At 43.2% G+C, this 25971-nt stretch overlaps 1 pseudogene; it reads left to right on the top strand.

Moving 5' to 3' along the window:
* Positions 1 to 24133, top strand: LOC115092547 (annotated as a pseudogene).
* The last annotated feature ends 1838 nt before the right edge of the window (positions 24134 to 25971 follow it).

The raw sequence follows: 25971 nt of genomic DNA, 5'->3' as shown, positions 1-25971 counted from the left end.
GAGTTTGGAAGTCAGTGGCTGGTGAGCAGCGGATCAGGCTTCAGACGCAGCTGGCTCCCTTCTGCCCGCCCAACGCTTGTCCTTCTCTCTTAGTAGCCCAAGCATGGCCAGCGGGCGCGTAGCGGTGGTGACCGGGGGTAATAAAGGCATCGGGCTGGCGATCGTGCGGGCTCTGTGCAAGCAGTTTACCGGGGACGTGTACCTGACAGCCCGAGACCCTAAGCTGGGGGAGGCAGCAGTAAAAAAGCTTCAAGGAGAAGGTTTGAAACCTCTGTGCCACCAGCTGGACATCACGGACCTGCAGAGCATCAGGAACCTCCGGGATTTCCTGCAGCGGGAGTACGGGGGCATAGATGTGCTCATCAACAACACAGGGATTGCCTTCAAAGGTGAGGCGGTAATGCTAGCAAGGGGTTTAAGAATCCCCTAAAAGTAGGTCAAAAGAGACGGCAAACATCTGCCCCGCCCCCAGTCAGTTTGCTTGCATGCACATTGAATGTGTGTTTTTTACCCAAGGATTTAATTTCCTGCAGTTTCGGGAAGGGAAAATAATTGCACAAATTCTTGGGTTGAGCAGGATCTGGCAAAGGTCACTCTGCTTCTCGTACAATTATTTTTGTTTGCATTGTTTTTTTACTCTTTGTGAATGTGTAGGAAGTTAAATCTTTGGGAGGAGAAACATTGCGATATATCAAAATTGTGCCAGCAAAGTGACCTGCAGAATTTTTTGCCTTTGAACTTAAGTCATTATAATAAATATTCAGTATGGCAACGAGCTTAAGTTAAGTCCGAAGGAGATATTAGGCTTTGAAGCTTCCTTAAGCTCCTGTATAGCTGCTGCTATGACTGGAACTAAATTGAGGTACTGCTAGGTGCTAATATTTATTGGACTCCGATTCAGGCATGACAGGGATGGTAGGGACTGCTAAGGATTGAACTTGGTGGAGCAGAGTTTTAAAAATGGTATTGGGGGAAAGGCAGCCATCTTAATGTAAAGTGCACACCTTTTATTCTGAAAGAGTGAAAACAGAAAGCATCATCAGGACAAAAACAAAACAGAAAGGAGACTAAGTACTAAGCCCGAAATGTGACTTGTTGAAGCGGCATGTGCCTTAATGCTATGCAATTGCCATGTGTTTACTGAAAGCAAGCTCTAATATTCAACTGGGGACTCCTTCCCTTGCCACTGAGGGGGATCTCTTCAGCCAGGGGCACGATGGCTAGAAATCCAACCCTGCCGGTTGCCCTGGGGCCCCATTAGAAATCATGTCACGTGCTGCTTACCCGAGATGGTGGCGTTAAGTGTATGAGTAACTCTGGGGCTGATGCAGAATTACACGCACAATGTGCATCGATCTAATATATTCTAATGAGCTGGCGCGCTAAAAGGGACGCGCAGTGGATAATTTGCGCGGTCCTAGCACTTCCATGCCATCAAGCGCCCAGGAGAAGTGGCTGTGCGCCACTGTAGTTCCCCCTGCTTAGTATCGCAACAATATTAAGTAGGAGGACCCACAAACAAAACCTGTATTTTTGCTCTTCTGAGCGTGGCTTTGGGTGCCAGTAGTATAATGGGTACACGATCAATCAAACTGATTGACAGGTGAGATAAGGATGACAGCAGCCAATCAGCGTTCACTTCCGGTCTAAGCCCCGCCCACGCCCCGCCCACTCCCCATAGAAGTGAATGGGGGCGTAGCCACGCCCCCTCCCGCCTCCTCCCGCCCTCGACCACGCCCCCAACCACACCCCTTCCGCCACAGGCCCCACCCCTTCCGCAGCCAATCAGCATTCACTTCCGGTCTAAGCCCCGCCCACTCCCCATAGAAGTGAATGGGGGCGTAGCCACGCCCCTCCCGCCTCATCCCACCCTCGACCACGCCCCAGGCCCCACCCCTTCCGCCCCAGGCCCCACCCCTTCCTCCCCAGGCCCCACCCCTTCTGCCCCGGCCCCACCCCTTCCGCCCCTGGCCCCCGCCCCAGACCCCGCCCAGACCCCATCGATGCTCCTCCCCTCCCAATAGAAGTGAATGGGGAGCCCCTCCCACCCCCAAACCGCCCCCCATGATGTCACGGATGACCCCGCCCACACCCCAACCCCCAGCCACACCCCCCTGTGACGTAGCGGGTATGACATCACCGGAAGTCCACCCCACACCGCCCCCCCAAAAACACACCCCCTAAAACGTCATCAGAAAGGGTCCTGTCGCTTTTTTAATGATGTCAGTATTAATGGACTCTGGCTGTTTTTGATGATTTCACCGGAAGTACAATACAAAAGTCCCGAAATATGCGCTCCTAGAACCTCCTGATGCCTTTTTAATGATGTCTGAGCCGGTAGTATGCTTTTAGGAGGCAGGAAAACTGCAGGAAATATGCTTTTTTTCTAGCCACTCTGTTTTTAAAAAACCAAACAAAATACAAGCTGATAGGAGGCAGAAAAACAGTGGCTCGTTCTGTTGACAAGGATTTGGTTTTTTTTTTAAAACAAGTGATTGAAGCTACCGGTGGTGAATTGCATGAACTGCAGGATCAAACTTTGCAAAAGACAGGTTTTTTTTTTTTTTTCCAAAAGACTAGGGACCGGGTAGTATAAAGGGTACGCTGTCACTCAAACCCCCAAGCCAAACCCCCCCAGTGATGTCACCAGAAGCCCAAGCCCACCCCTCCAAGCCCTTGCTGTAGATAGGCATGCCCCAATAAAAAAAGTTACCAGAGAGCTGGCAGGAAACTGTGACTCATTCTGTAGACAGAGACGGAGAATCCAATTACACCCCTTCCCTCCGCCCCCTCTGCCTCAAGCCGGCCTTCCCCCAGACCTAAATCTGAGCAGAGGATAATTGAAAGCAGTGGGGGGTGCAGGTTTGCAATGGTGAAACACAAGGCTTTAGTTTTGTTTTAAAAAAAACAGACTTCTGTATTTTACAGCCATATAAAAAACAAGAATGCACCAGCGGATCTTAAAGAAAATTTATAATGAGCCAGGAAATACCGGCAGTTTTGGCGGTATAACACCTCTTTTGCAGGCAGCTAAAGCATGTATGCCGTCTGTGACCAAGAAACAAGTGATTGATTGGCTTACAGAACAAGATGCTTATTCTTTACACAAACCTGCTAGGGTACGATTTAAAAGAAATAAAACCATAGTGTCAGATATAGATTGGCAATGGCAGGCAGATTTGGTTGATATGACAGCCTTGTCTGGTTATAACAGAGGCTACAAATACATTTTGACGGTGATAGATGTTTTGTCAAAATACGCATGGGCTGTGACCCTAAAAACAAAAACAGGTCGTGAAGTGGCAGAGGCCTTTGAAAATATATTTAAAGGTGGTCGTGTTCCAAACAAAATACAAACAGACAGAGGTAAAGAGTTTTTAAACAGATCTGTGAAGAGTTTGTTAAAATACAGGGGCATTCAGCATTTTGTGACCAACAACGATGTTAAGGCAGCAGTTGTGGAGAGATTTAACAGGACTTTAAAATCCAAAATGTGGCGATACTTTACAGCGCGCAACACTTTTCGCTATGAAGATGTGCTTCCGGCTTTTATGAACAGTTACAATCGCAGTTTTCACAGAACAATACAGGCCCGCCCCATCGATGTAACAACCTCAAACTCACTGCGGTTCTGGAAAGTAATCTACGGCAATAACAACAAACATGAAACTGCTAAGCCTTTTTTAAAAAAGGGGGATCATGTTAGACTGTCAAAAACTAAAGGGAAATTTGAAAAAGGTTATGAACAAACATGGACAAATGAGATATTTATAATTACCGACGTCCTAAGCAGGGGACAGAAAACAGTGTACAAGATACAAGATTATGGTGAGGAAACCATTCAAGGTTCTTTTTATCCTGAAGAATTACAGAAAGTCAGCCCTCAACAGGACAGAATATACCGCGTTGATAAGGTTCTAAAGGTAAAAGGGAGAGGTAAGAACAAGCAGTGCTTTGTGAAATGGCGAGGATGGCCTGAAAAATTTAACAGCTGGATAAAAGCATCAGAGATTCAAAACATTTGATTTGAAAAGGCCTTGTCTCATAAAAGAAAAAAATGAATGAAGGGGGATTTTACGTAACGCTGCCTAGTAACGCCTCTGTGAGAATATTTCCACAAAACAACAGCTCTAATTTCACCACACAATTAGCTAGACCTTTGGACCTACAGGGCCCGTGGGAAGTGGGTCTGGTGGAAATACAGTACCCGAACACATGGGATAATATTAAAGAAGACCATAAATATGTTGTCACCACTGGTGAAGGAAGCACAGAGCATCACTTTGTTGTACGAAGAGGGTATTATGCAACCGTTCAAAACCTGACGGATCAAATGAACCACGACATGAACAGTGTCCTCAAAGCCATGGCACCACGAATCATCTATGACCCCAATATCCGAAGAATCAAATTAAAATCAGAGGACAAAGCAGTAATTTCTGCAGGGGGTGACTTAGCGACCATTTTGGGGCTAGAAGCTAAAACGAATACGAACCGCTCGCTATTTCCAACGGATATCACAGGAGGGTTTAATACCCTATACCTGTATACGGATATTGTAGAGCACCAGCTGGTGGGAGACCATTTTGTGCAGCTGCTTCGTTGTGTTCCCACTAAAGGGGGTAAGGACGAGTTTATCACCTTCACTTATGATAAACCGCATTATGTTCCTGTGAACAAGCAGCACATAGACACCATAACATTTGAAATAAAGACGGACCAGAACCAACACGTCTCATTTCGCTATGGGAAAGTGATCCTTAAGCTACACCTGCGACCCCGGAAAACTATTTTTTAAAATGGTTGTGGTTAAATACTATGGGGACCCTGGCGCATACAGAAATTACTATGCAGCACAGGCCGGTGAAGGCCTTTCGGGGTATTACGGTGCTCCGGTCATGTACGGGGCTGGGATAGGCGGAATTTTTCGTAGTCTCTTTAGAAAAGCAATACCTCTTTTGAGAAGGGGTTTTGAGATTGTTAAACCTCATGTGAAAAGTGCAGCAAAAAACATCGCCAAAGATGTTATGGGCCGTGTCACAACGGCGGTTCTGCATAAAATGAACAATAACACAGAGCAGGAGGGGTCAGGATTAGTGGTTATTAGAAGAGCTGTTAAAAGAAAGAGAACCAATCAACAGGGGCCTCCTGAACCTTTTAAAACAAAGAAGACCAAACGTGCCAAGTCTCAAAAGACTAACCGCAAGGGGAAGAAGAGAAACCTCTCCGCCAAGAAGCAAGATATATTCTAAAAACTATGGCTTTTGTACATCAGGGGTCTGAAGAATGTTTGAAATCAGAACTGGATCTGTTTCAACTGGCCCCCACACAAACCAGCATAGAAAAAAGTGTTTATGTGGAGATTCCGCCATTATCTGCCTTGTCAGAAACAGCCCCTTTAGATTTTTATATAGCCGGACATGGCGAGGATTACCTGGATTTGAACAACACGTTGCTATACCTGACCTGCAAAATCGTGAACGAAGATGGGTCCGATCTTGAAGTAGGGGCCAGAGTAGCTCTCGTGAACTATCCAATAGCCTCTATTTTTAGCCAGCTGGATGTCACTCTCGGAGATAGACTCATTAGTCAGAGCAACAACTGTTACCCTTACAGAGCCCTCATAGAACTGTTTCTCAATTACGGCGAGGGTCCTCTCAAAACACAGTTTACAAGCGGCCTATTTTATAAAGACACAGCCGGAAACCATGAAGTGAGAGACGTGGGATCACGTAATAAAGGTTTTACCGAAAGAGCTGTGTTTACAGCCGCTAGCCATAAAGTAGAGCTTCTGGGACATTTACATAGCGATCTGTTTTTTCAAGAAAAGCTGCTCATAAATGGCGTGGATGTGAAAATTAAACTAGCGCGGAACAAAGATACGTTCTGCTTAATGAGCGGAGATGCCAACGAGAGGTACAAACTCATTATTTTATCTGCAGCCCTCTTTGTAAGGAGAGTGAAAGTGTCACCGGGAGTGCGCTTGGGGCATGCAGAAACGCTGCTGAGAGCTAATGTCAAGTACGCCGTGGACCGTGTAAGTCTGAAAGTCTTTAGCATACCGGCTGGCGCCCGTGTGACTAACCAGGAAAACCTCTTTTTGGGACAATTACCCAAAATTATCGTATTGGGCTTTGTGGATAATGACGCTTTCAGCGGTAATTACTCTAAAAACCCCTTCAATTTTAAACATTACGATATCAACTTTGCTGCGCTGTATGTGGATGGTGAGCAAGTCCCAGGGAAACCTCTCCAGCCGGATTTCGATAACGGCTGTTGTATCAGAGAATACATGCAGCTGGTTCAAGCAACGGGTAAACATTTGAAAGACAGTGCTCTCTTGATTGATCGTCAAGAGTTTTACCAAGGTTATACCTTGCTGGCCTTTGACCTATCACCCGACCAAGAGTGCACGGACCACTACTCTTTGATTAAAACCGGTAATCTGCGGGCTGAAATCGTTTTTCCCTCGCTTTGCCACACACGGTGAATATGATTGTGTATGGTGTCTTTGACAACGTGATAGAAATTAACCACAGAAGGAACGTCCTTTTTGATTATCTATGATGATGAACACCGTACAGATCTACCGTATTTTAAAGAAGGATCCGTATGTTACAAAATCTTTTGTAGACGTCCTACCCAGTGACTGGCTGTCTGATGTACAAATAGAAAGGAAACCTGCAAGCTTGGTGGTAAATACCCACCCCCACGACCTTCCTGGAGAACACTGGCTAGCAATATACGTGACTGAAAACGGCACAGGAGAATTTTTTGATTCCTACGGGCAACAGCCTGATAGTTTGTTCTTCCCTAACAGTATTATGAACTTTTTCAATAAACATTGTGAGGATGTTTTATACAGCAGCAAACAACTGCAACACCCTGTATCTACAACCTGCGGTAACCACTGTGTGTTTTTCCTACATCAACGTTGTAAAGGGCTGTCTTTTGAAAATATTTTAAAACTGTATTCCGAAGAACCATTGCAAAATGACAAAATGGTTTTACAATTTGTAAAAAACAACAAACAGAGAACATGTTGTATGTCTAAATCTTTTCGCTGTCTGTTTCATACCCCCCAGGTGTGTGTACCGTACCAAGAATATTGTACTAATCCTAAATAAAAACAATCTCTCTTGAGAGTTTTTGAAAAACAAACCAAACGTCTATAGTCTATATTTTAAAAAAGCCTTTTTTTTTATTTGAAAAGATATAATTACACCTTCAACCATCTGTTTGTATCAAGTACTTTACGTCTTTTACGGGGGAGGGGGTCTTTGCACTTTACAGTCTTTGTGTACATTTCAGCAGTTGTCGCTGAAGGATTTTCCTTGAGCTGTACCAGCAGATCCCTGTTGGCTGGATTACCCATGACGGTGGAGGGCATGTTTAATTCTGCCAGGGTTTGCATGAACTCTCCCCAACCTTTGGGTATCCTCCGATGTGAAAGAGCACGGGTCTGTGTAGCTCCACGAATCAGGTCTAATAGGTTAGAGCCACTTACAGGTCTTCCCTTGTATACAAAAGTCCCATTACTCTCCCAGGATGCAATGTCCTTATTCTTTGACAGTTTATTGAGCAGTATTTCTGCATTTTTTCTACGGTGCATGCTGATGCTGTTTAACACTTCCTGCAGGATGGGGTCTGGGGGGCTTTTGTGCTCTAGAAATGCAGAGGTTGCTGTATCATCCTGTGGGGGTAGATACAGATTTATTCTTTCTTTTTCCATTTCTCCGTGTCTGTTAAGCACCAGATAGCGCTGTAGCACTTCTGAATAGCGTTTGGCTTTCTCATATTCAGACATACCAGAACTTTGAAGTATACCTTTCATTTCTTCATCGAGTCTTTGAACAGCTGTGGTTCTAATATTTTCCTCATGAACTGAAGGGCTTCTCAAACGGTCAAGTTGTTGACTAGACACTAAATACATTTTTTCTGTGTGCTGCATTAGTATTTTAGCTCAAAAGCCCCGTGATGAGTGGTAGCGCGAATCCTAGCAGAGGCCCGATAAACCCCCCTGACTGTTTGACCAGCTTCTTTTTTTTCTTAAGTGTTATTCTTTTATCACCCAAAATCCTTATGGCTTGACGTTTCCTTTTCAAGATGTTTATCTGCTGTTGTGATAAAGGAACATTACCTCTCAGAGTGTTTAGTGCGATCTCCGCTATGGCCCCCACTAAATCGTTAGAAGCGGCCTTTAGGATAGCTTTTCTCCGTTGCGGAGAGGCTTGAACTAAAAGTTTTAAAAGGGCTAGGTTCCGCTTTAAGCGAGCAGACATGATCTCTGGGACACACACAAAACAAATATGTGGGGGAGAATATATATTCACTTCTTTTTATGGAGGGGTTGTGTTTTTTCACAATATACAGTGGTCCATTCTGGTGGAAAGATGTTTGTCCTCAATCTGTAACGCTCAGGGGTCGTAGCATTTAAATCCACGATGAGATATCCATATGGCTTTCTGGTGGCATCCTCAAAGGCTTCTAAAAAGAAGCGTGACTTACCGGGGTACATCTGTCTGGCTAAAATAGCGATTTGCAACTTGTCTCTAGGATTCTTAAAGAGCACCATATATTTGGTATTTAAGGCTATAGTTCTGCTTGTTTTGCCTTGACAGAAGACATTTTGTACAATATATATAATACTCAGATTTCTGTGATGCACGTATTGTGTGAAGGCTTTCTCGATTTCATCACTTTTACAAGAAGAAGCCATCAAATCGTCTATAATAACCATATTTATTTTATTGGTTGGAAACAGTTGATCATCATTAAAAGTATCAGGCAAAGAATCCATAAAGGTAATAAAAGGATATTTACACAGCATTTCTTTATACAAAGGTTGCCAGCAACTATAACACCATACAATATTATCAGGCATGTCAGTCAACACACGTCCAGCGTGATCTAGCAGGTTTTTAACAAAGAAGCTTTTGCCGCTATTTGACGGTCCGGCTAAAATACACGAAAATGGGTGCCTCCAGCGCACATCCACAAATTCAGTATCCATAAGGCAGCGTATTAAAACCCTCTTTTATCACCCTTTTATCGTATACGACCCTTTGTGTTTTCTTAAGTAGGCCGGTCTCTATCGCCCAGGTCTTTTTGTTTCTAATGATCCCAGATTGTTGTACCTGTATCTTTTTAGGACTCTTGTCCACGGCGTCAGTTTTATAGTCAAAGACGAGGTCTTTCAAATTAGTGAAATTGATCTTTTTACAATTTTCTACATTTAACGTAAACCCCTTCACTTTCATACAGGTCTTTCCGCTGGATAGTTTGTAGCCATATGTTTTGGGCCCAGCCGATACAAACTCTGTGATATGCTCGTCTGCGGGTATCTCGCTCGTCAACTGTCCTAAATAATCTCCCAAAGGCGGATCGCTGGCACCCTCACGACTCACAAATATCACAGAGTCTGTATCGTGGTACAGACAACGTTCTTGCAAACTGTCAAGCAGTTTGTACAGTTCTAAACGAGCATAAGCAGTTGTGAAACAGGCAATGAAGATGTTTGTATTACCTGACAATATGCTGCGGTCTTTTGAATGCTTCCATGTCACACAGGCTGTTTCATCATCAATAAAATCGCATGATGAAACATCATATTCGGGTGAAAACAAATACTTATACAGATCGTCAGGATCTCTCACAATACTTGTAACAGGTAGGTTTGTTCTTTGACCAAACTTCCCCACAAAGAGTTTAAGAAAGCTTGGCAATTTGACGCTTTGCGGGGTTTATACTAACCTGTTCAGGCCTTAAAACTACACCTTCTTTTTTGTAAAAATCAGATATATACATGTTTTGTTTTTCTACATCGGTACACCACTGAGGGTAACCAGAGGCCTCCTGTTTTTGACGGAGATGCATTTTTATGTATTCAGAAAACAGGCTGACAGATTTACATTCAAAGTGCCATATTTCACATATTTCAGCAACCACATACCCTTTGCAACAGCCTCATTCATCTCCACAGTGCACCAAGTCCCTACGAGGGCTCTCTCCTCATCCGTGTGGTTGCACATATCCTGCAGACTGTTGTCAGCGCATGTGCGGCACAGCGGGAACATGAGCTTACCGCTCACACGGACCGGTAGTACTGGGAAAAAGATCTTTCGTGGTGGATACACTTTGGCTTTAACAAGCCCAAAATAGTCTGAGAGGGGTCCAAAGCTGTCATAAATGATTTGCGGGTGGCCAACAGGGTATTCCTTGGTTTTATTGACAAAGGGGTAGAGGCTGGTAAAATCATAGTAATGTATTTTTTCATCAGCCCTGGCTTTATAGTACAAACATGTAGCATTGGTTCTACCACCAAAGAGGGCATCTCTGGGTACTAGCTGCTGCGGCAGGCCTGATTTAACCAGAAAGTCTGCACAATCCCTGATATTTTCTTTCACCATTCTCTTCCATTCGTGTTCCCACAAGCTTATGACCTTAAACCCTCTTCTTTTCAGGAAATCTGCTTTGATTTGTGTTTTGTAATTGAGAAAACCAAAGGTTGTAGCCGTTAAGGGGTTCTGGTCTTTATCGTTATAACAGCTCGGACAACCGTGGAAAAAAACAGCCGTTAAATTCAAAAGCTGTTGGTACCCCATCAATAAGTGCATAACCGTCAAGAAAATAGGGACCCACCTGCTTTTCACCCCCCTTTAGAGCATGGGTGATCTGTATTTGCTCTGTGGCCTCTGTATACATCAGCCACTGTATAGAGGGTGTTGAATATCTCTTTGTGTGTCTGTGATAGTTGTCTGGAGGGACGAGTGCCACGGTCTTGGGTTCTAAGAACATAAACCTGTACATAGCCATGCACACAGATGCCAGTGTTATATATTGGAAGGGGTCTATACACCTTTTCACAGTTTTAGATCCACCATCCTGCTCTACAACCACCTCTCTCTCTGTCAAAGCCATGATTTCATTTCTGTATAAGACACAAGCTTGCCTCAGAATGTTCACATCCTGTTGGCAATAATAGGCCAGCTCCTTTTGTAAATCAAAGGTGTTATTTTGATTGTCCCTGTACCATTTTAAAAACTCCTCTCTTTCTCCAGACATCATATACCCATCTCCATAATACTCAACACCGGGCATAGGTCCCACATAATTTTGATTAACCCTGGTGTTAAAAAAATGCGGGAAATAACCCTTACAGCCTTGAAACCCCAGGGCTTGCGGAAGCTTGCTAAGCTTCATGGGCAGGAAATTTAAAGAGTCTTTAAAACCGTATACCCAGGGGTTCTATCGTGATTTCTAAGAGCTTAGCACCCTGAGCTAACAAGCGCACATCCATCTTTTCCTTTAGCAGCTCTCTAACTACAAAATAACCATCATAGCCTTTAGAATTATGCGCTATGAAGGTGTATCCTTTGAACTTTTTGTCACAAAAAATCTTAACAAACTTAGAAATACTCTCAAGACCTTTGAACTCCCAGTTTCTTGTGTTGTTTAAATCTGTTGCATATATATAATTTGGAACGTGAAAGCCTGTTTCCTGAACACATTCACAATCATAAAATATATATTTTTCAGATATTTGTGCATGATCAATAGGGGGCATAAAACACAAATGCTTGTCACCAGCGATCAAGGGCTCAGAACAAAGCTTACATTGTCTGACCCGGCATTTATGTTTTTTATCAACATACGATTCACATTTTTCGCACAGTATTTTAAGCAAACACTCAACTTCTTTTTTTAAAGCCAGAACTGTATGCCTTTCTAAACACTCTTGAGAACGACAATACAGCCTGCATTTCGGACATCTCTGTTGTACCCCGATATTGTCTACACACATTGCTGTTAAACAGAGACGGCACCATAATGTACAATTATGATCGTGACTATATGGTTTCTGGCAAAAATGACAGAAGTTTCGCTCCCCATAGAGCTTTTTTACATCTAAGATTCCATAAAAATGGTCATCATGTAGCAATATAAATACAGTTTTCTGGAATTCAGGTCTGTCCTTTGTCTTAAAACACCCCCATTGTTTTGTATAAAGCACAACTCTTATGTTTATACCCAAATGTTGTTCAAATGTTGAGACATCATCTAGCATGACCTTTTTATGTTCTGACCACCCTAGCTCTGTGTGCAGTTTTTTAGCACGGTCTAATAGCTCTGCATCTGTGAGCTTTGTTGGTGACATGAGCGCTGTAACACTCCCTGCAAAACAGAGCTTATTATCTGTGTTGTTCAAGTCTATTAAATGCCTTCTCTTTTTATGTATGATTTGACTGTACAGAATAGACCTTAAAACCCTTCGTGACCCGCCCCCTCTGTTCCTTATAACAAGAATGACTATGCGGAATGTCTCACCAAACTGTATCTCTCTATAACTCTGCAGGAGTTTACTAACTTGATCTAAGAAATCATCAGCGTTCAAATCCTGAGGGTTTAACTTTCCCGAATACAAAGAATTATGAAAACCTGTAGAATGTAAATGAATCTGTATATAATCATGGGGGGACACGTTATGGCTTATTTCATTTAGAACATGCTGTATGCCTTGTCTCACAACATTTTGCGCATCTATGAAAGAATCTATTCTATCTAAATTAATAAAACGAAATTCCTCTGAATAAAGCACGCCATTAAATTTTTCTAAATCACGGTTCCACCTTCTCACAAATTGCACAAAATTAACCGGTTCATTTTCTACAGCTGCATTTTCAGAGGTCTCTGGTATACAATTATTTACCACCCCCCCTGAAACATTGTCATCGGTACAATTATCTAAGAACATGCTTTCACATTCTTTCTCTACTTCCTCCCTGTGCACAGGTCTGTTGCTGTCTCTCTCATCTTTTCTTTCGGAAATAGGCTTTTTTGCAGTCTTTTCACGGTCTAAAATTAAAAATAATAATAATTAACACGGGTGGGCTCATACTTTTTTTTGCAATATTTTAAGAAGAATTTTTCTTAAAACTATAACAGTATAGATTCTTACTTTTTTGTTTATCTCTCGGTTTTTTGTACGGTCTTTCGTCAGATTTCTTTGGCATATGCTGCTCATGGTCTGTTATGTAAAAAAAACAAAAAAATGGTAATACCTTTTCTTTTACACAGTTGTGAACTAATTGTTGTTTTACCCGTACAGATATATAAAAAAATACTTCTTACCTTCAACTGCATCTTCAGACTCCTTTCTCTTTCTTTTGGAAATAGTTTTGTTTGCACCATTTTCACATTCTAAAAATTACAAAATAAAATAAAAAAACACAGGGTCACACACACACACACACTTTTGATGTCTTTGTAAATAGATCTCTGCTTCGTTGACTGTTATGAAGGAAAAAAAGAGAGACATTTGGGAGGGTCATAGACATTAAGGAAAACCTATTTCTCACCATTATTTGCATTGCTGTCAGAAATGCCTTGTTGATCAATTTTTTTTCTGTCTAAGGCATTACTGCAGCCAGGCTGTTCTTCTTCTTCTATGTTCAAATGTGTGTCTGATTTTGCAATATTTTCCTGTTCTAATGATAAAACAGACAAACACTGTTTTTACTACTGTTTTTTAAAAATCATATCTAAAAATATACATTAAAACTATTAACTCACCTTTCAATTTCCTTTGTTTTCTGCGTTTAGTAAGTGACATTTTATTAATAAACACAGGCTTCTGCCTTTCTTTGTTTGAAGAATCCATTTCTGTTTCAAACTCCAGACTGCTGAATCTTTTCTGGTCACCGGCTATACCCTTTTATCACCAGCATTAGGTGGGGCGTAACCACCAACAAACCTCAAAACCTGTGTATTGAAACAAAAAAAAAAAAAAAAAAAAAAGCTACCTGGCCTCTCTATCATGTGATGGACATCTTATAGAATAAGATTGTTCTCTTGCTTGGGTTATCATTTACAGGGCTTTTTGTATGTATTATCAATATCTCTTTAGATCTGAAGCCCATTCACAAAACTATAGTATATTGAACCTTTTTTTTTTTTTTTGTGATTTAATGTTTTGCTGACCATTGTTTTTCCCTGATTAGATTATGTGTCCCAGACAACTATCCGCACCTACCTCATTACAATATACATCCCCCCTTTTGTTCATGAAAGGTAGTGTGTTACCAGAGCCCTCTTAGGTCTTGGGGAACTTTACAAAATAAAAATCGGCCTCTCTTGAATGTCTTGTCATTCTGGTCTTTTTTTTTCCCTTCCAAACATTGTCTCATTCTGATTAGATTAACCATTTACAGATCTTGGATCCAGAGAACTTCCCCCCCTAAAAACTTCCATATCACCTTAAAGCACAATTGACACATTTTGTTAATTCTGATATATTTATTAGTTGTTTTTATTAACTAATTTATACACATGGCAAAATTTGTTAAAATATTACAAAGTATTTCATTGTCAATACATACTTCTGAAATACAGACAAGAAAAAAACAAAGACTGCTTTATTATACATTTTTAAAAAAGGACTGGTGTTTTCTACCATAGATGATGGCATTTATATATTTTATCATTAAAATCTCATCTGTAGGTTTAAGCAAACTGTTTAGTTTTTGAACAGGATTTTCAGCAGTTTTCACACTGTGTATAAGATATATGATCAGATTCATATCATCATTGTTTAGGCTTAATACACCTCGTTTATATGCAGCTAGTACCACAAGATTCAAAACACGTTCTAGGCACAACCTGTTACAAGCGGTCCTTAATTGTTCCTGTGTGTCAGAGGCAGTCCAATAAACGCAACTATGATCATCCTGACTCGGATCGTCGAGAACACAGCCTTCGCAATTTTCATACCGTATGCCAGACAGACATTTTTTAAGAATACTATAGACAGCCACCCTTACGATCGATCTAAATGTTGTTTTTCGAAAAACTCCATGCACCGGCGGTAGTTTTGGGAATCCTATATAGCTCCACCAGCTGAAATCGTGCACATCTTCAGGATTGTTGTTTTTTTTTTGATCACATGTATCTGGTTCTTTTATATTTGGACAGAAGCAGCAAATACAGTTCATTTTGATACCTGGTGTGTCTCCATATTCTTCTGTTTGTAAAGATCCTTCATTTTCCTATAAAACATAATGTAAAACATTAAATTAAAACCTCTTCTAAACAAACTCTCTATTATAGATAGCTCCCAAACACGCCACCCCTAAAATGCATCATTAGAAGGAAAGAGATTTTTTCTTACCTTACACTCAAGCTTTTCCAACAAATAATCTGCTTCGGCATCCAGAGCAGCTTTGTGCAGCTCTAAATCTTCAGAATCTAAAGCATTTTCATTGATCAAGTTTGGATCCTGCGAATCAAAAAGCTTTTGCCCCAACGGAAGTTCATCAAAATCTGGGTCAGTGCTTCCTCCTTCTTCTTCTGCCCTCCGCTTTCGTTTATGGCTCCTCTTTAGTTTTGGCTGTTGAACGATTTTCATTTCAAGACGCTTAGGTGTTTCATATACGGCCATTTTCAGGAACAATTACAACAACTCTGCTTGAAGATTGTTCTCACGTGATCACTATCACATGATTATTTCTATATCCGGTCTTGCAAGTTTGGGCGTGTCTAACAGAGAGGGGAGGAGGGAAGGGTTGTGGGGGAGAATACAGAAGTCTGGTTTTTTTAAAACAAAACTCCACATCAGACACTATGGTTTTATTTCTTTTAAATCGTACCCTAGCAGGTTTGTGTAAAGAATAAGCATCTTGTTCTGTAAGCCAATCAATCACTTGTTTCTTGGTCACAGACGGCATACATGCTTTAGCTGCCTGCAAAAGAGGTGTTATACCGCCAAAACTGCCGGTATTTCCTGGCTCATTATAAATTTTCTTTAAGATCCGCTGGTGCATTCTTGTTTTTTATATGGCTGTAAAATACAGAAGTCTGTTTTTTTTAAAACAAAACTAAAGCCTTGTGTTTCACCATTGCAAACCTACACCCCCCACTGCTTTCAATTATCCTCTGCTCAGATTTAGGTCTGGGGGAAGGCCGGCTTGAGGCAGAGGGGGGCGGAGGGAAGGGGTGTAATTGGATTCTCCGTCTCTGTGTACAGAATGAGTCACAGTTTCCTGCCAGCTCTCTGGTAACTTTTTTTATTGGGGCATGCCTATCTACAGCAAGGGCTTGGAGGGGTGGGCTTGGGCTTCTGGTGACATCACTGGGGGGGTTTGGCTTGGGGGTTTGAGTGACAGCGTACCCTTTATACTACCCGGTCCCTAGTCTTTTGGAAAAAAAAAAAAAAAAACCTGTCTTTTGCAAAGTTTGATCCTGCAGTTCATGCAATTCACCACCGGTAGCTTCAATCACTTGTTTTAAAAAAAAACCAAATCCTTGTCAACAGAACGAGCCACTGTTTTTCTGCCTCCTATCAGCTTGTATTTTGTTTGGTTTTTTAAAAACAGAGTGGCTAGAAAAAAAGCATATTTCCTGCAGTTTTCCTGCCTCCTAAAAGCATACTACCGGCTCCGACATCATTAAAAAGGCATCAGGAGGTTCTAGGAGCGCATATTTCGGGACTTTTGTATTGTACTTTCCGGTGAAATCATCAAAAACAGCCAGAGTCCATTAATACTGACATCATTAAAAAAGCGACAGGACCCTTTCTGATGACGTTTTAGGGGGTGTGTTTTTGGGGGGCGGTGTGGGGTGGACTTCCGGTGATGTCATACCCGCTACGTCACAGGGGGGTGTGGCTGGGGGTTGGGGTGTGGGCGGGGTCATCCGTGACATCATGGGGGGCGGTTTGGGGGTGGGAGGGGCTCCCCATTCACTTCTATTGGGAGGGGAGGAGCATCGATGGGGTCTGGGCGGGGTCTGGGGCGGGGGCCAGGGGCGGAAGGGGTGGGGCCGGGGCGGAAGGGGTGGGGCCTGGGGCGGAAGGGGTGGGGCCTGGGGCGTGGTCGAGGGCGGGATGAGGCGGGAGGGGGCGTGGCTACGCCCCCATTCACTTCTATGGGGAGTGGGCGGGGGCTTAGACCGGAAGTGAACGCTGATTGGCTGCGGAAGGGGTGGGGCCTGTGGCGGAAGGGGTGTGGTTGGGGGTGTGGTCGAGGGCGGGAGGAGGCGGGAGGGGGCGTGGCTACGCCCCCATTCACTTCTATGGGGAGTGGGCGGGGCGTGGGCGGGGCTTAGACCGGAAGTGAACGCTGATTGGCTGCTGTCATCCTTATCTCACCTGTCAATCAGTTTGATTGATCGTGTACCCATTATACTACTGGTGCCTCAAAATTTAACGCCAGCTGTGGGCTGGCGTTAATTTTTGAGCATTAAAATTACTCCCAGGGTTTCAATTAGCACAAATTTGAAATTTGGCACTGCTGCTCACAAGCCTCCGACTTGTACCAGTTTAAGTCATGCATGTGTCTAATAAACAAATGGAAAGCTAAACATAGGAAATAGGAGAGCATACAGTGCAGAACGTGTGCTTTCTTCTCTGCATCATTTTTCTTCCCCTAGTGAGCATGATGCTGTTCGACCTAAGACTGTAACATTTGTGGGGCCTTTAATGAGGAGGGGAGGCAGCCGTGAAAAAGCTGAACAATCCGTTATAGTCAGATGTTGCACACCTTCTTAGCTAATCAGATTGTGGGCAATAAAGTACTGACCTATTTTATAATGCAGTTTTGCACGATCTCTGCAGCGCCCTTATTGTGACTCCTTTTTTTTTTCTTCTCTCTTATACTATAAGTTGATGACACCACTCCGTTCCCCACCCAAGCCGAGGTGACCTTGAAAACAAACTTTTTTGCTACCAGAGATGTCTGCAATGAGTTACTACCACTTATTAAACCCCACGGTAAGAACAGGATCCAGTTTGGAATCAGCATAAAAACAAATAAAGCCCAGTCTGAATCTGGCTGACCCGCCAAAGCATAGCAGGCCCTAAAAGGCCTTCTGATGATTGTTAAACTTCACAGTTTGGTAGTAATAGGTGGCCTGTCCTGCAGGCCTTGAATTTAAATAGCATTTCAAAAAATATTCAAACAAAAATGCTGGAGGCAGAGATAGTGGTGGCAGGTACCAGCACCAGGGCCAGTGCAAGGGGATTTGGCGTCCTAAACGAGCCTTCTCCCTTGCCACCAAACCCCGTACTCTGCCCCGACTCCTACCTCATTCTCGATCACGCCCGATGACTGTGGTTTCTTGGTCGCGAGCAGGTTGGGCACTGCTCGCGGCCCGCCAAATCTCCACTCCTCTTTGCCACTGCTTGCGGCCCCATATGGTTCGCACCCAGTGGAGCACCAAGGGTCTCTGGCGCCCGGGAGCTGATGCATTTGTGTGCCTCTCCAGCATCCCCCCCCCCGTAATCCTTCTTGTACTAATGCTTAAGGTCACAGAAAATCAGTGGTGTCGCTAGACCGAAGAATTTGGGGGGGGGGAGCCAACATGACATTTCTTCATCACACCCACCTCTATAGCATGGATCCTGCTTTAAAACTGGTTATAAAAAAAAAAGTATTAATAAAAAAAGTCCAAAGGGTCTTCTGCGTAATTTTAAAAAGCTGGCCAGTTTCATACTATAAAATTATTTGATAGCCTCATTCAACTAAGTCTAAATGGCTATGAGAGTGAAGTCTGGAATATATAGGAAGGGACAGAATGTCAATATAAATCCTGCACCTCCGGTTCTGTAACTCTGTGCATCCACTGAAATTCCCCCAAACAATGGAGCTTGGATGTTTCCCTTACAGCTCATCATACTAAAAGATATTTTCAAATGCTGGTGTCACCTCACAGTAACAGCAGCACAAACACCTTCCACTGCCAGACACATTGTGAACTAACACAAAACCCTGCAAAAAAGACACTCAAAATCTATACTGCAATCCCATCATAACATAACAGTAATAACCACCAAGGACTCAAACAACAATAACCCTACCTGTGAATAAGCAAGGGTAAATATTACACTGGGTCCTAGAATACCAATATACCACCTACTGAGGAAACAAAACAAACCCGATTGCTATAGATCCCTATACAGACACTACATGCTAGCAGAATCTCTCATCACGGTCACACACACAGAGCAGAGACAGACCCTCACCAAATACAGAATACAAAATAAAGGAGCACAAATTAGAAAAAACTGAAATGGAAACCCCAAGAAGCCAGACTCTGTGTATTAATAATGGAAAAACAGAACCACCATTCCTCATAAAACAATAAAATCAAGAAACTTAAAGCATCAGTTATAATAGTAAAATCATACTAATAAAAGAATATTTAAAACTACTGATAAATAGAATTTCTATTAATTAAAATTATATACTTTTTTACAATTTCCCAAACACCAATAAAATATTTCAAAACAGCACATATATCAAATAACACCCAATAATTAAAACTAATAAGGATTTTAAAAAGCCCCTGCTGTCCATACATGGGAGCTCTTGATTTCCAGTCACTCTGATTTTGCTATGATTAGGAGTTTATCCTCTCTCTCTCACACATACCTACATGTCCATTCTCTCTCACACATACACTAGCACATACATACACATTCATGCTCTTAAAGCCATCATAACCTCTCACTCTCACAGACACTGACACACTCTCTCCCCCTCAACACTCTTAACTCCCCTGGATTTTCTCATACACACTCATGCTCTCACTCTCACTGGCTCCCTCACATACACACAAACACACACACACACACCCAGGCAAGCTCCCAATCATTCTCACACAAACCCCCACACACAGGCAGACTCCCATTCATTTTCACACCACTCCCTCCCCATCTCCCAGGCATGCACACAGGGGCGGATTGGCCTATCGGGGGATCGGGCATCCCTCAGTGGGCCGATCGCTTCAGTCACATGGTCTGCCGTGTGCGGCCGTGACAGAGCCGCGCTCAGCAGACCACGTGATGTGTCCTCGGCCGGGGCGGCGAATACCCGAGCCGATCCGGCATCGTGAATCCGCCGCTGCATGCACATATTCATTCTCACACACGCAGACCTCCAGGCAGGCACCAATTCTCACACATACAAACCCCAGGCAGACTCCCATTCATACACATGCACACACTTTCTTTTGCCGGCAACTTCAGAGCCTCTCTCATTCCTCTGCTGCCACTGTCACTGCTGCTGCATGGCTATTGGGGAGGTGCTGATTGCTGCTACTGGCACTGAAGCCCATTCTGCTGCCTCCTCTGTGCAGGCCCCGTGGGCTTCCAGTTCCTCCATGCTAATCTCATACATTTTGAGATCCGCATAGAGAAAGTGCTCTCTTGCACATTCCCTAAAGATTACATTTGCCAATCAGTAAAAAGTAATTTTTTTTTTTTTACATTTGTTGTCTGATCTTAGTTTTCTAATCTGTTGGTCACAGGCTTTTTTTTCTACCTTCCCTTATTTTTTTGCCAATTCCTTTTATATTGTCTTTTTTTCTATTTCTTTTCTCTCCACCTGTCTTCTTCCCTCAAACACACAATCAGGTTCTCATTCTCACATTCTCTCTCTCTCTCACACACACACAGGCTCTCAATCTCATATGCTCTCTCTCATACAATCATTCATACACACAGTCTCTCACTGGTACATGCTGTCTGACTCTCTCACACACACACAGGCTCTCTCTCATAAAATCTTTCATACACAGTCTCTCACTGGCACATGCTGTCTGACTCTCTCACATACACATACACACACACACAGGCTCTCTCTCAGACAATCATTCATACACACAGTCTCTCACTGGCACATGCTGTCTGACTCTCTCACACACACATACACACACACACAGGCTCTCTCTCACTCCCACATGCTGTCTTGCTCAAGCACAGGCTCTCACTGTCACATGTTGTCTCTCTCACATGCTGTCTCTGCAAACATTCAGGTCTTCACTCCCATACAGTCTCTCAACTCACTCTCACACACAATCTCTCAACTCATCTCATGCACGCACACATACACACTCTTCAGGCCCTCAGCCTCTCTCTCACCTCTGGGCCTCCTCTTCACGGGTCGCCACAAGATGGGCTCTGCAGCGGCCCTGGTCTTCTCAGGCCGCCCACAATGTGAGATTCGCAGCGGCCCGTAAGCGCTGCTCCTCTTCTGCACGCGGCTGATGCTCCTCCTCCTTCCTGCCCGCGCAGCTCCGGCAACTTTTTTTCTTCCCGGGCGGCGCAGGCAGGAAGGAAGAGGAGCACCTGCACGTTTAGATGTGACCTTTTTCTTCAGGCCGTGGTAACGTGAGATCCACCACGGCCCTGCCAATCCTCTTGCTGTATATATCCGGCACATCGGCACAGCAGTAGTTCACTGCACAGCCGCCAGTGGGATGAGGTCCACTGGCGGCTGCATGAGCCTTCATGTCGGCCATCAGCGGCTCGGCGCTCCCTAATGCTCGGCGCCCTAGGCGATCACCTAGTTCGCCTATTGCTTCCACCGGCCCTGACTAGCACCTTCACCAAGTTGAGCAACAGAGAATTTAATTTTGATCCCTGATAGGAAGATTGAAATAACTAATGAGAATGAGATTTGATGGAGAAAGAACCATAAGAGTGAGATAATTTGAAAACTGGGGAGGGAAGTTGGCAGTGCTGTTTTTTGGTGGGTGATAAAACACTTGATATCGGATGGACTGGCAGGTGAAGAAATAAGGTTTCCATAGGTAAACGAAAGCAAGGTGACATTGAAGTGAATCCAAGTTCAGCCCTGTTTATGCTGAGGTAGGGAAACGTCTTCTGGGGCTGGCAGTGGTCAAACTACAGAGCTATGAAACTGGAAATGGAGGTTTACCTGGGTCAAGTCTCCTGCCTTCCCTGTACTCAAATGGAAAGTTTGCACTGGCAAAAACAAGAGCGTGGCCAGCGAGCCTTGGACTGACTATTGAGAAGAACCCACTTAATGGAAGGGTAAGAGAGAAAATGCCAGGTTTGATTTATATGAACTACAGCATGTTTAACATGGTAATGGTGAGGATACAGGCTTGGCAGGCTAAAGCAATGTGAGCACAGGAAGAGGACAGTTGGCTAGAGGGGACCATCGCTTTTCTTTTCTACAGGTTTACCATGTTGAGTAGACTTAGATTCCTTCAGTGTAATCAGTGATGTGACTAAGAGTTGCAAATATAAGAACAGCTGTAGACCAGCCAGAATTTAATTGATTTGTCCTGAAGACGGAGCGTGGCGGGAAGAAGTGGAGAGACAAGAGGAGACCAGGAAATGAAGAAATGCTCAGAGGATCAGCAAAGGTAGTGGGGGGTAGAGAAAAAGGCAAGAGGAATATAGGGTTTGATTTATAAAGGGTTTGCTCCCATTTGGTGCCTATGGGAAAATGCCTCCACACATTAGGTTCCCCTGGTGAGTATGGACACTGAAAGGGATCTTTACTGCTTTTCACTGTTCCATTAGGTTAGCAACTGCCGTGTTCCTCTCCCAGGGCAGGGGGCCAAATATAGTTTTCTGTCACTGGGTTTGGATCCTGCTGGTCTGGCAGTGGAAAACAGTGATGTGCGCAGTAGCTAAAGAAATGTGCTTGGCTTGCCTTTCATTGTACCTCCTCTGGTCTGGAAGTAGCAAGGGTAAGAGATAAATCTGGTAGTAACAGGGCCTGTTCAGGTTGGGGAATTCACAAGGAGGTCAAATAGTTCAGGTTCCAAAGCAAGGTACCTCTGTGATCAGGGCAGAGGTAACATATGAGTTCCGAGCGGATGGCTTCAAGTTGCTGGAAATGTTTGGAAAGTCAGAGGGCCAACCCTGTCCTTTCTGAGCATATTTATTTATTTTTTTTATTTATAAAATCTTGTACCCCACCACCTCCAATACAATTGCTCAGGGTGGTTTATATACATACATACATACATAATAAAATACTTGCATACAATTAAACTAGATAATAAACTACACTAAAATTCACATAAAAGCACCCTGAAACAAGTCATCAGACTCGCTGTGGAGTCACTTCCCTTGCTTTCAACAGTGCCCTCTGGTTGTTGAGAGGTTTGAGCTCCGGTCTGATCCCAGCAGGCCTCCAAGATCCACCAGAGTCTGGTTCCTGACACTAACCCAAAGCTACTACAAGTGAAAAACATGACAGTCACTTCACAATGTAGAACACATGACAACAACTAGATTAGACATCACTGTAGAGGCAGGAGGTGGGACATTTGAAGATCATAGTTTGGCGACACTGGATTTGCTTGATGAGTTTATAAGATTGTCATTGTTGTTGAGTGGATCCTCAGCAGGAAAAAGGGCCAGGAATGAGGGGTAACTGGGCTATCATCTCTCTTTGATCAGAGATTTAAAAAAAAAAAAAAAAAAAAGTCTTTTATTCTGCTCAGTGAACAAAACTTCTAATAATAATTTGTGTTCTTGTTATTACCGTGTTGAAGTACGATGCACAGGATCCATGTTTTTCATTCTTGTAGGAAGAGTGGTGAATGTCTCCAGCATGGTTAGTGTAAGAGCTCTCTCGGGCTGCAGCCCCGACCTGCAGAAGAAGTTCCGCAGTGAGACCATCACCGAGGAGGAGCTCACGACGCTCATGGAGAAGTTTATTAAAGACACAAAAGATGGGGTGCACAGCCAAGAGGGCTGGCCCAATACTGCTTATGGCGTTTTCCAAAATCGGGGTGACCGTCTTGTCCAGGATTCAAGCAAGAAAGTTAAATGAGAACAGGAAAGGAGAGGGGATTCTCCTCAATGCCTGCTGTCCAGGATGGGTGAGGACAGACATGGCAGGTCCTAAGGCTACCAAGTCTCCAGATGAGGGAGCAGAGACCCCGGTGTATTTGGCCCTATTACCAGTTAATGCTGATGGGCCTCATGGCCAATTTGTTAGTGATAAAACTGTTAAAACCTGGTAAAGCAGCCTCCTGTATGTAATTATTCAAATGAGCACATTGCTTGGATCAGAAATTCCCACATACAACATGAAACATAAAAGAAAATGGGCTGAATTCTGAATATCTATTCACAGGAGACTTAGGTTTTCTATTGAAAGATTTGGAACGAGGCCTTATTCTTTACCTGGAATTTATTTCCCCCCTTGAACTGGGCGTTCACAACTTTTGGTTCCCCTATTTTCCTGACCCTGAGTAATCCACAAGCATCCTGCCTAATAAAGTGAGCAAATTGATGATGTTCCAAATCGAGAAGCATTGTTAACCGCAACTTTGATTAATAAAAATGATCGAGGTGTAAGTCTGAGAGATATTAATGTGTTTGTTTGGGTTTGAGTGTTTCTGACATTATTCATTCGGTACACACTCAATTTGTACCTGTACATAAAGGTACAGTGGATTCTGCCTGGAGGTTGGACTAGAGGACTTCTTGAGGTCCCTTTTGATCCTAAATCTAAGATACAGTGCACAGGAATCACTATCAAATAGATACGAAATCAAGGGTGGTATACACGGAAACTACACCCCAATGTTCCACCTTGGGTGTTCTTTACTATTATGTTTATAACAGATATCAGAGGACACAGTAGATGTCAAATACATTGTCTTGATTGTAGATAGTTAAAACAATAAATTCCACCAGAAAAGAAATCCTAATCTGCTCTTACATCCGCGGATGACAGAGATGGAAATAGTTGAGTGTTGCATTATACCCAATTTGTCCCACAGACTGGCAGCATTGATTAAAAAAATATTGGAATATTATGTCTATGCATTCTATATTATCCGCAAACCATTGACATCTTATATGAGGGGGTTGCAATATCAGGGGCAAGGTACTACGAGCAGCTTTAACATTGATTCAGTCAGCCGTTGACCAGGAGCCTGCAGATCACTATTCCTGTGCTTCTTGTGATTCATGCAATTCAACCTTATGGGAGAAGAATGGAACCACACGTTTTTGGAATATTGTATTTCAATCAAACATCACATAGATTGCATCTCACAACAGGTAATTTATGTCATCCAGTGTAACTATCACCTTATTTATATCAGGCACACTAAATATATTGTTTGATAGAGCACAGGAGTTGTCTCAGTACAAATATGGTGCAGGCTCCGATGGTCCAATAATATCTATCATGGCAACATTTTTTCAGTCCATTATTGACCACTAGATACAATCCACTTCGAGGAGAGGAGATTGAGAAGGGCTTTTGAATAAATACGAGCAATTTTGTATACACACTCTTACAGGTGTTTCATCGTATGAACTCCATGAAGAAACTGAGTGGCACACACATTTGATTTTCATTGTCCTTTAATTTTTAATAGGAGATAGTTCAAACTCCAGTCTTTATTCAGTTTATGTTTTATTTATTTTTTTGTCAATGTTACTTCATAAATAAAAGTATGGAGGGAATAAATGACAGACTGAAATCAATTCTATTCAAAAGTCTTGCATGTTTGGATTTTCCTCTAATGAGAAAAGTGGGTTTTGGTACCTTTATGACATTTTCCAAGGTCTCCTTTCCATTTTATATTTCTTTTCTCCTGTCTTCTTCCCTTCATTTCCTCTGTCTGTGATCTTTCCCTTTCATCTTTTTTCTCCATTTCTTCTTCTCTATCCACAAGGCTAGATTTCACCTTTCCTTCTCCCCGATTCTCACCCTCCAGTCCTCAATCTCCCTCTTGTCACCTCTCATTTAAAGCTTTCCATCCCCCATTCACTTCCTCAGCACTTACATTCCTCTTCTCTCCCTCCTATTTCCCCATTCATCTACTACCTAATCCCCCATTCTCAACATCTGAACTCATGGCCGCATTTAGGCATAGGCAACAAAGGCACATGCCTTAGGTGCCAAATCTGGAAGATACCCCAAAACTGGACCTTCTCCTGCTGTTTTTGTTTTTCTAGGGGGAGGGAAAGAGGGAATCACCTGCTCTGTCCTCTGCCTATGGGTACCATCATTTTTAATCTGGCCGTCTCTCCTCCCCCTCTTCCAATCCCTCATCTAGCTTCCTCTCCCTCTCGTCCCTTCTTCAGCCCAAGCTCCTTTCCTATCATCATCTATCTAACTTCCAATTCCCCCTTGCACCTCCTCCTCAGCTCCCCCATTTTCCACCCTCTCTCACCCCCCTTCACAGACC

This window comes from Rhinatrema bivittatum, chromosome 5 (assembly GCF_901001135.1).
Source record: "Rhinatrema bivittatum chromosome 5, aRhiBiv1.1, whole genome shotgun sequence".
In the NCBI taxonomy this organism is placed as follows: Eukaryota; Metazoa; Chordata; class Amphibia; order Gymnophiona; family Rhinatrematidae; genus Rhinatrema; species Rhinatrema bivittatum.
This window is presented reverse-complemented; position numbering and strand designations above follow the sequence as displayed.